This window comes from Cyrtonyx montezumae, unplaced genomic scaffold (genome assembly GCF_038088225.1).
Source record: "Cyrtonyx montezumae isolate F1298 unplaced genomic scaffold, pur_monq_1.0 scaffold_0, whole genome shotgun sequence".
NCBI lineage: Eukaryota > Metazoa > Chordata > Aves > Galliformes > Odontophoridae > Cyrtonyx > Cyrtonyx montezumae.
This window is the reverse complement of record NW_027071824.1, coordinates 47,291,445-47,301,973: the sequence shown is the minus strand read 5'-3', so window position 1 is coordinate 47,301,973 and position 10,529 is coordinate 47,291,445. Positions and strand designations below refer to the sequence as shown.

Genomic DNA, 10,529 nt, shown 5'->3' with positions numbered 1-10,529 from the left:
AGAACTTTGCTAGCTATAATTTCGAAAACTACTGCTCTATTTTGTTGTTTGATAAATTAAATTACTAGAGCAAAACTTTATTGCCCCTTTAGGGTATAGATGACTCACTGTACTTTTAAGATGCAGAAAGACCCACTGTCTGGAGCACAGTGTGGCAACAATATGTTGGAAGCCTCATTCTGGTTATTTCCTTTTTTTCAACTCTAACTTTCTTTGACCAAATACTGTATTAAATAGCTGGTGATTTACAAAATGTATAAAGAAAAACAGTGTCTACCTTGAGGAACTTGATGTCTGAGGGAGAACAGGGAGGCACAGTATAAAGACTGTTTGAGGTACAATTCAAAGCACTATAAAATATGAAATACTCTAGATTGATTTTATGAATGTTAGCAATCAAGGTGAGCTTTCTTCAATATTTAGACTGTTAGACTTTCTATGCTATCCAATATGATTCCTTCCAGCATGCCTAGGGTATGCAATACAGTATACTTTCTTGTAGACAGACGTGCTTAAGGCCTGGAGCCTTAAGAAAAACTGTTTTGTAACAGCACTTGAGCACATTTATCTCAGTGAAATCTGTGGATCTAGGCTAAGTGATCATGGCCATGCACGTTTTCTTCTGAATCGACTCATGGAGTACTGCTGTAGGTGGCATAATAATGACTGTGATATTATAAAATCTCTCCCATTCAAGGGTTCCAAAATACTTTCACAGTGTATCCTTACCATGTTACAATCATTCTTTGTAATTTACCTGAAGTATGCTTGGTAAATCTTGTTAAAGATATGCTAGCACATTTACATGCAATTAATTTTATACAGTATAATTGCAGTATAGAATATGAAAGTGTAATGGTAAAAAGTACAGTAATATAATTACACAGTAACTTGTCCAAACCTCTAGTCAGTAGAAATTCTTGCATCAATTTCAATGATGAGTGGGAAGTAAATGAGAATATTTCTGTATTCTCATGGCGTCGCGCTCTCAGGAGGGAGGAACAACAATTGCAACATGTCATCCCTCCCATGCTTGCAAGGAGGTCTTTCTGATTTAATGAGTGTTCAGGAAGTCTATACAAATGAAAAAAATCACTGTGCAGCTCAGAAGATTCCTACTGTGCTGAGAGTAGGCACTTTTGTGGGGGGGGGGAAATTCAGATATTCTTAGCTAGAAGCTGAAGCTGAGAGTGCCCAACCTGTGGTCTTGTGTGATAGATTTATTGATATTAATGGAATCCAACAGAAAGAAGAAAACAGATGTTGTTTTGTAGCTACGTATCCTAACAAGGATGTTTCAGAGAGATGGAGTGGAAGGAGGTTGACTGTTTTTGAAAAATGTCCCTAGTTAAGCAGTTTGATAATTTCACTAGAGTAAAAATATTGCTCATTTGTAATGTAATTCACCTTACTTAGAAACAGTGAAAGCAAAGACTCAGCAGTAGGATGACTTGAAGCAGTCACCCCTATTCCTGAAGGAATTACTGGGACCCATGACATAACTGAAAACAAGAGGAATAGCAACAGCATTTAACATGGTGAACTTCTACTTCTGAGGCTAGAAGAAGGAAGAGACAGACAGGTTTTGTGTTTTGTATGATTTTTTTCTCTTTACTTTTTTTTTCCTCTCTAATATATGGATTGTGCAGATGTGGAAGAAGGGCATGAGGAGGGAAAGAAGAAATGAAGATGAGAGGTAAATATGCAGAAAAATAATAAGTTCATCTCTAGGAAGATAAGAGAAATGAGAGAGAAGAGGGGAAAAATCAGGGAGTAGAGCTTGAAATGAGGCATACACTAGAGAGAATGAAAATAAAAACAAAATTAAAAAAAATAGAAAAGGAAAATAACTATATATGTCACTTGCCTTGACCCAGGATAGGAACAAATTGTACTGTAGAATAATATGAGGAGAGATGAAATAGAAAGAAATGAAGATAACAAAAGAATGGAGAGTTTACCTAGAAACTGCAGAACTGTTACTTTTTGAGGAACAAAATCACTGGAGAGAAATAATTATATCTTAGCATCTAGTCATGCTAAGAAAAATGTTGTGAAACAAAAAACACACTTTTCTTTTAAAGATGTGACCCTTTAAACAAAAAATCAATAGTATTCTAAGCTGATAAACTAATATTGTAATTCTCGTTGCCATAACTTTTGTTCTCATGAAAACAAAGGAAAACATTGATAATCTTTTCCAGCCTGATGATGACTTTATGTTGCTAGTGCTTCTGATCTTTTTTTAAAAAAAGTCTTTTTAAATTTGTAGTAATTACACAAGCAACTGTTACTCAGTAAGTCTCCTGGCTTGATTGGCTGAGCAATGATTTGGGGAAACTGCCATTAGGTTTCAAATGTAGACTACAGTTTTGTTTCTTCATTTAATCACTTTTGTAAATTGTCAGTGTGAATTCCAGTTAATGAAAGTTATGAATGTTATCAGAAGTCTTTTCTTCATCCTTGATATGTAAAATGAAGCAATAACATTTCTCACAGTGTGTTATATTGATCAATTAATAAACACCAATTGAATAAGTCTTGTTGTTTAGTTAGAGAGGCTTGCTCAGCCAATTTTACAAGCCACAGTTGACCAAAACTCTGGTGATTTTTCTGTTGAGTTGTGAATTTGGACTAGCTCTCACTAGGATTGTGCTGTCCTCCAAGACACGCCTGGAGTGAGGCTGTCAAAGCAGAATTGAAGATAAGCTGATGTTAAACATAGATCCTCCTCCAGCAGGGGATGTTTCATGGGGCTGGCATAGAGATCAGTGGATGGAGATAGTGATGAATGAAGTTCAGGGGCTCCCATCAGGAGACAGGGCTAGAACCTTTGGCTGAGGGTTCTGTCCAGGAGACAAGCAGCCTCCTGCTAAGGTCTATGTGCATCTAGGAGATTGGGCTAGGAACTAGCACCCCTGAAGAAGGGATTGGATGTCTCAGAGGGCTGAAATGCTGTTCTGGGCCACAAGCAGGGTGGAAGAGGCACCAGGCAGCCAGGCCTGTGCATCCCCAAGCTTGGAACTTGACTGATGATGCAACTCAGTTTTAATGAGCTGAAACAGTCTGTTTTCAGTATTCCCTGATTTTTATTAATTGATATGTTCTAGGAACTGGAGGAATGAGAAAAAGAATTTGATAATGTTTGTAGCGGCTGTTTTACAGTGAGTGAGATAGTGTAAGAGAATACCAAATATTTTGGTGTGCTGGGGGTTTCAGGTAGGAATTTATGCATTTTATATCTGGGATGGAATTACTAAAGCAGGAAGATACTGCAGGTAAAACCAATCTATGGAGAAGCAATTGGGTTTCAGCTCCCAGGCTGGCAATGCTCCATGTGGCTGCAACAGGCATTCTCATCCGGCTTTGGGGTTTTCTGGGTAACAATGTAATGTTCCCCAGTCTATGTGCTGAGATTTTGGGTTAGTTTTAAGACTGAAGGTGGTGGGTTTTTTTTAATCATTGCTATAATAGTCTGTATAGCATGGAGAAGACTCTGCAGCTGTAAGTTAACACAAGTGGTCATCACGTTCTCTTACTTCAGCTTCTGTTATGCTCAATTTCCTTTCTGTGTCTGTTCTGATCTTAGTTGGGAAAGAGTTGGTTTTCTTCATAGTGTCTGATACGATGTCATGTTTACACTTGAGGAGCAAAACAGTGAGTTGCTCATCACTCATCGTGTATGTGTATTATTAACACTATTATCTCTTTTTCTCTTCTGTCTTGGTAAATAGTTTATTACAACCCATTAGTTCTATTTCTTTTTTTACTTCTTCCTGATTCTGAGAGTGATTAAAAGGCTGCGTGCTTTTTAGCTACCTGCAGGGTTAAAGCACAACAGTGTTGTTTATATATACATCTAGATTCTTAAATGCAGAAGACCATGTGAGGAAGACAGAAAAACATCTCTTCCTTCTATGTTGTTGTTTACTATAATTGTGGTTAATGCAAATAATTTTGTTTTTTGTTTTATTCACTTTATTTTTTTAATTTGTCAGTTGCCGATAATGTGTTTGTTAACTGAAAAACTAGATGGGTATAAACAGACTAAGGCTGTTTCAGGTCATTTGTGCTAAATGGTTTTAATAACATTCAAGGAAATTCATGGTTTCTCTTGGATGTATGTGAGCTTTAGCCAGTGTAGCAGACTCTAATTATTATTACTCTTAGAGTGGCTGCTTGAAACTAATATATATTCCAAATTGCAAAACCAGGAACATCACCCACAGACAGCTGCTGCATGTACTTCTCTACTTTCTAAAAGTATTTATTTGCTCTAAGTTACTGATCTAAGAGCTGACTAGTCATACCAAACAGCACATTCATGAGAAAATATATTAAATTAATGGGTACTTGCCAACTGTATCCAGACTTTCAATGTCTGACTCATTTTAATAACAAAATATATATAGCTAAAATTATTAATTCCTATTGACTAGTATCAACTCTCTCCTTAATGTAGATATATCCAAGTAATTTAAGTTCAAACAGTCTGAACTGATGAACTGGTCTATTTGAAGCAGACAAACTAATATAGTGGAGAATTTAACTGTTCATATAGTTTGCAATGTATTTCTCCTGGCAGCAGAACACATTCTTATCTCAGAATTGTGTGTGGATAGCAAGGAATCACTGTGCTCTTATTTTTAGTTTTTTTTTGTTAGTCTTTGAGATTTTCTCTTTCACTTCTATGGAATATACAACCTCATACCATTTGAGTCATCATTTTATTTCAGATATTTCCTATGGCATAAAGAGTAAACAAAGACCATACCTTCCAAATATTGCAATATATGATGTTAAAATAACTGTTGGAACACCTTGCATTTGAAGGGTTCCTGTTTCTCAGCGCAAGTGTTCAGCCTCTTTGATCCTACTGGTCCGTGCAAGGAGGAGCCAGTGTATTCCACCTTATCTTGCCAAATATTGCTATGGCACTCAGAAGCTAGATGCTGCTTCTGGTGACTGTTATTTTATTGGACTTGGAACAACCTTCCCTTTGTGATCACTTATTATTTACTTATGTATTTATTAAATCTCATATGAAAATGTCTCAAAGGGTGACACTCCACCTGTCTTATGGGACTTTTGTTGACTCTAGTTCCTTTTCTAGTGGAGGTAGAAAAATTTGTCTCTGGAGAGCCTCTTTTGTGAGACTTCTCCCTGAAATCTGCAGATAGGTATAAATCTTGCACCTGTTGTTACTGGAAAACTGTCTTAAGTTTTGTAACACATTTCCTGTATTGGTGCAGTAATGCCTCTTCTACGAGTCAGGTTTTTTCTTCTTTTGGGAAAAAGTACAGATTTAGGCTTGTGTGGAAAAATCTAATACTTTATTGTAGAGGATCTGTTTAACTTTTTCATGTTGTAGTCATGTAGTTCTGCTCTCTTTCTCTTGCAAACTTCCTAGAAAGATAAAGTTGAAGCACATTCACCATATAAAGTTACCTATTTAGTGTATTTTAAAAAGGTTTATCAGTAAGTGGATTGCCTTCCAAGAGCTCTTCTAGTGTCATTTATCTGCTTACTTTGTAACTGTTTTATCTCCCTAACACTGTGATGCAAATAGCCTTGACTGAGCTTATATTGAGCTTCATCAGTGTGAGATGGAAGAAAACTATGACACAAGACTACTCTCAGACTAGAAATAATCACATCAGCATTATTACATTTGCATCATCAGGTAGGGTACAAGTAATGAAGTGTTTGTTCTCCTGCCCATTTGTAAATAATGGCTTATTTTTATTGGTGGAGTCCTTAATGTACTTTGCTGGTGCAACACTTTTTTTTGTTTGTTTTGCTTTTTCCCCCTCTGTGCCCTTTTCATACAACCTCACAGGAAAGAAGCACTATATAACGAGATCCCCCGTGGGCTGAGTTGACTTCACAGTATCTGAGTGGACAGAAGTTATTCAATGCATGTTGTAAAATCTCTCCTTTTTTGCCTTAAAGCAGTTGACATAATAATGCAGAAAAACTCAACTGCAAACACATTTAAAAGTAACCACCGTTATTTCATTATCTGTTTTATAAACAAATTAATTCTTGTGGTGTTGCTGGTGAAAATCTTCATTGTGGTATTACTGGAACACTGACTATTAGTATAAGAATGAAAAATGACTAATGTGAGTCAGGGACAAAAAGCCTTGTGCACCTCTTAACTCAAAGCAAATCAACTCTGTCCACTGATTTGCAGTCAGTTTTGTAACCTAATCTTCCAGAATTTCTTCACAGTATTTCACTTCATGGTTAACAATCCCTATGACTAATGCTCTTTCATGAAAAAGAAAATGAATTATGTCTATTGGTAAGAAAGAGTTAAATGGCTGATGCTGTGCTGCAACGTACTGTTTTCTGTTTCTAATTGCTTTGTTTCGAGCATCTGCTCCCTGGCATTCACTCAGTTCCAAACACTGATTTGTGTTTGTCAAAGCACAAAGGGAGGGATTAAAGTAAACAGTTCTAAAAAAAGTAAAATTATGAAAATTATGAATAAACAAATGTACATAAAACTGGAGTATCAAGACGTTACTTAGAATGGGGGAGAGATAAAAAAGAGATTCTGTATTTCTGTAGTTGTATATTCATTGCACCTATCTTTCTTAAGCTGAAGTTGTAAACTTTGTTTTTGATAATTTAGTCCTATTTCCTACCAGTAAAAGTTCTAAAGATATATTTTCCATTGATGTAGAGTAATAAAATATATATACATGCATTCTGCTTTGAAAAAATCGCTATTTTTGCCTGAGTACTCAAAAATGAACAAAATAATTGATCATAATTTTGGTGTTCATCTTTCTTTGAAACAGTAACTTATTTGAGATTGATTCATGATGAAAGAAAAGTTACCCTACAGTTTTGACTGTTGACATGAGGCTTTTCTGAAGCGTGTCTGTGGAGCTTGTGATTGAATTAATGGAATGATCTTATCTGCATCCTCAATACATTCTTTCAGTCTAGTATCTTTCATTTTCTGTGAAATAAAGAGAAAAATAAAAGCCAGAGAAATACTGCCTTTTTTATTTTGAAGGAACGGGACAAGTGCAGCTTATTTTGGTGAAACGGTGTAGAAATATTCTTAAAATTTTTATTGGTATAGGAGCATTCTTAATATTTTTTCCTTCGACTACATCTTTCCTATGCTGTTTGTAGAAAATAGTAGTGTTGTAGCCCTAGTGAATATCCCTGATGACTTTGTTCAACATGATTTTTTTTTTCTGTACTTTCTATGCTAAGCTGTTCTTATTTCAGAAAACAAAAGAATTATACAGTTTTGAGCCCATAGGGGACTTAAGCATTGTGTTCTCTTTCTTAAAACATGTTTTGCTGCCCTGGAGTAGGGCAAGAACAGTCTTTCCACGAGCCAAAACTAAATAGCTTGTGCTACTGTATTTCATGATTCCAGCTGATATGCAGTATTGGGTACAACAGTTTTAAATATAAGTATTTTTACGGTGAAGCACGCTCATTGTAAAAATTTAGCTTTACATTTTAAGATGGAGGATGCAGAAGTACACCACCAGCTAAAAGTCCTTTTTCTTCTATGAAGAACTAGCAGTTCATTTTCTTTTGTGTGCAACATGTTGGCTTTTGTTGTCATTGTTGATTTTTTTTTTTTTTCCTTTTTCTTTTGATTGTAGAAACAGTCAAGACACAGGATAGAGGTGAGCATAGAACTGCTTCTTCTTAAACCTCTAAGGAGGGGAAATGTATTTTAAGGTACAGAAAGAAAATGCTTTGTTTGAGATCAGCTTCAATTCAGTCTGGTAGGAGGATAACTCTTTCACTGTTCTGGCAATACTGCTTGTTGATTCCCAATTGTGCAATAGGGTTGAACTTGCATTGAAAAATAAATATTCTGTACTGGAATATGCTGAAGTCTTACCCTTGTTTCAACTGTCTGATTTGGTTTATGACCAGAGGTCACTCACTACATATTTATGAACAGATTGGAAAAATATTTGATTTTGGTATTAAAAAAAAAAAAAGTGAAGTAGTAAAAAAGACCCTTATGTTAGCTGAAATGTTCTCTTTGCTTTGGAATTGATCTCAATCGAGTTGCATTGGGCTTTTATTTATATTTTGTCCAATTGCACAGTTCCATTACAGTAAGTTTTCCAGTCTGTGTGTGAGATTGCTACACCAAAATGTATCATAAGCACAATAAAACTCAAATAGATCATCTTTTCCTCTGTGTCTTCTAGGAAATTTGTCTTAGTAATAAAAATGTGATTAAAACCTGTTTTTGTGACTAATAAATATTAGATGTTTGTTACCTAATTAAATATAAATTGCTTACAAACTGATCACCTAATGGTGATACAACATCAAGTAAATATTTCTGACATAAGTGATATATGTACTACTGAGTCTGCACCTCCACCTCCTTTAACGTTTTCCCTTTCCTATCCCTACTAGTTACTTCACATTTTTTTCCAGTCTGTGAGTCTTCATGAGTCTTCCAAGAAAACTACTTAATCTTGTTGCTTTAAGTGATTCTCCACAGGGTTAGATAACATTAAAGATCTATTATGTCTTAATGTTTTTAGCTTGCTCTTGCCCTAGTGTGGCCTCCATTCTTTCTCCCTTATTATTAACTATAACTATGTTAAGTATTTGATCTCAATTAACCTCTTTATATAGAATAAAGCAACTAAACTGAAGCAAGAAAATTTCAGCTTCTTCTGTCACCTGCAATACTTCACTTTCTTCTTTTAAATAACAAGTCTGTCTTTCTCCCATTTCATTATCGTGTTGAAAGCATTTCAGAGCACATGCTGATTGCATTTTTCTTCTAGCTGTATATCATTTGGCACCATAGTCTTCTCTGCTTATCTCTCCATCATGTGCTATTCTTCTAAGTGGCCTTTCAGCAATATGTCCCTGTTTATATTTTGTAGAACTACCTCCCCACTTCCTGATCATTGAAGAGCTCCTGATGGAGGTGGTGTCTTAGTACATCCATCACCTATTCTCTTCAATGGAGTTCATTGTTATCAGACTTCGCAGTCTCATTATAATCAGCTATTACCCTGCACTATGACAAAAGTGAAAGATCTATTAGTAAAAAGAAGCAAGAAGAGATTGCAGGAAATATAGACTAGTAATTCCCTAAGCAGTATTGAGAAATAGTCAGGAATTGTTACACTAAAAATAAAAATCTAGGAAAATGAGACAGTGTACTATAGCTTCTGTGAGATAAAATATAACAGTATTTATCAATAAATGTTGTTAGTGTGTATTTAAGGTGCAGGGGCAAAGAGATAAGTCTGGACTTTTCTCAGCACTGTGTGGTGATAGGGTGAAGGGCAGTGATCACAAACTGATGCATAGGAAGTTCTGCACAAATGTGCATGGGGATTCTTTCACAGTAAGGATGATGGAGCATTGGCACAAGCTGCCTAGAGAGGTTGTGGACTCTCCTTCTCTGGAGATGTTCAAGATCTGCCTGGACACCTATCTGTGCAAGTTGGTCTAGGGAGCTGCTTTGGAAGGGATGTTGGACTAGATGATCCCTAGAAGTTCCTTTCAACCCCTTTAGTTCTGTGAAGTAGACTTGTTTGTGGAGCATGCTTTGCAGTGTGTCTTGCAAATATATGTAAAAGTGCTGATAACTCAGAAGATGAAAGAGATAACACTTCCCACATTAAAAACTCTGTGAGCATTATCTTTCTCAAAGATTATGAGATAGGGCAGTGACCCTATGGTCCTGTGGAGCACTTCAATCCTTGTTTCCCCCCAGGAGTCTATGAAATCTCAACTGCCTTATACCTGAACATACAGATCTTTCAGCATTCACTGCTGAGCAAATCCTTCTTTTGATGTTTGAGCTGAAGTATTGAAACCCAGGAGCAAATAGGTGTTAAAAGTTTTGATTTTCTGTGCAAATTAAATGCTGAAATTATGGTGGCAATCTTTGTACTTGTGTTATTAAAATAAAGCAAATAACCAAAGTAAGTACATAGATGAGATGACAAGACACGTAAAGAAACCCAGACTGTAAAGTAGAAAAAAATCAGTGTGGTTGCCATGTGAAGTAAAACCAATCTTACATCCAGATCAGAAAAGGTGTTCTAAATCATATGTATTTCAACTCATAAATGCCAGCTTTGTCTTACTTGATAAGAATGATTGTTCCTAGTATCACCTGAAAACTGAGACTGTCATTGGAAAATCTGTGGGAAGACAAGGTGACCAGTGTTATTTCCAGTGCAACATGAAACAAAACATGAATTCACTGTTGAAGTATTTTTGCTGTTTAGACTTCTTAATAAATATTTTTTGAAGAATTAGAATGTATGGACTGTAAACACTAAATATGTCTATTTCACGTCCATTTATGCAAAGCTTTGCTTTGGTGTGACATACAATGCACTGATAATCCTTACCTCATAATCGTGTCACCATGTGTTCATCAGTTCTCCATTTTCAGTTCAGTAACTTCTTACTCATGCTTTCAAGTACAAATGATTTCCAAGAGTGGCATATGTTCTTCATGGCACAGCACATCATCTTATACAGGTGCAGCA

General features: G+C 35.9%; 1 long non-coding RNA gene across 2 annotated transcripts in view; it reads left to right on the top strand.

Annotated features, from left to right (window-relative positions):
• The first annotated feature begins 1,634 nt into the window (after positions 1–1,634).
• LOC136048901 (uncharacterized) overlaps positions 1,635–10,529 on the top strand; it is a 112,458-nt gene continuing 103,563 nt past the window's right edge. For both annotated transcript variants that reach the window (XR_010622237.1, XR_010622238.1), the window contains exon 1: positions 1,635–1,696. This is a non-coding gene — a long non-coding RNA (uncharacterized LOC136048901). The remainder of the gene's footprint in view (positions 1,697–10,529) is intronic.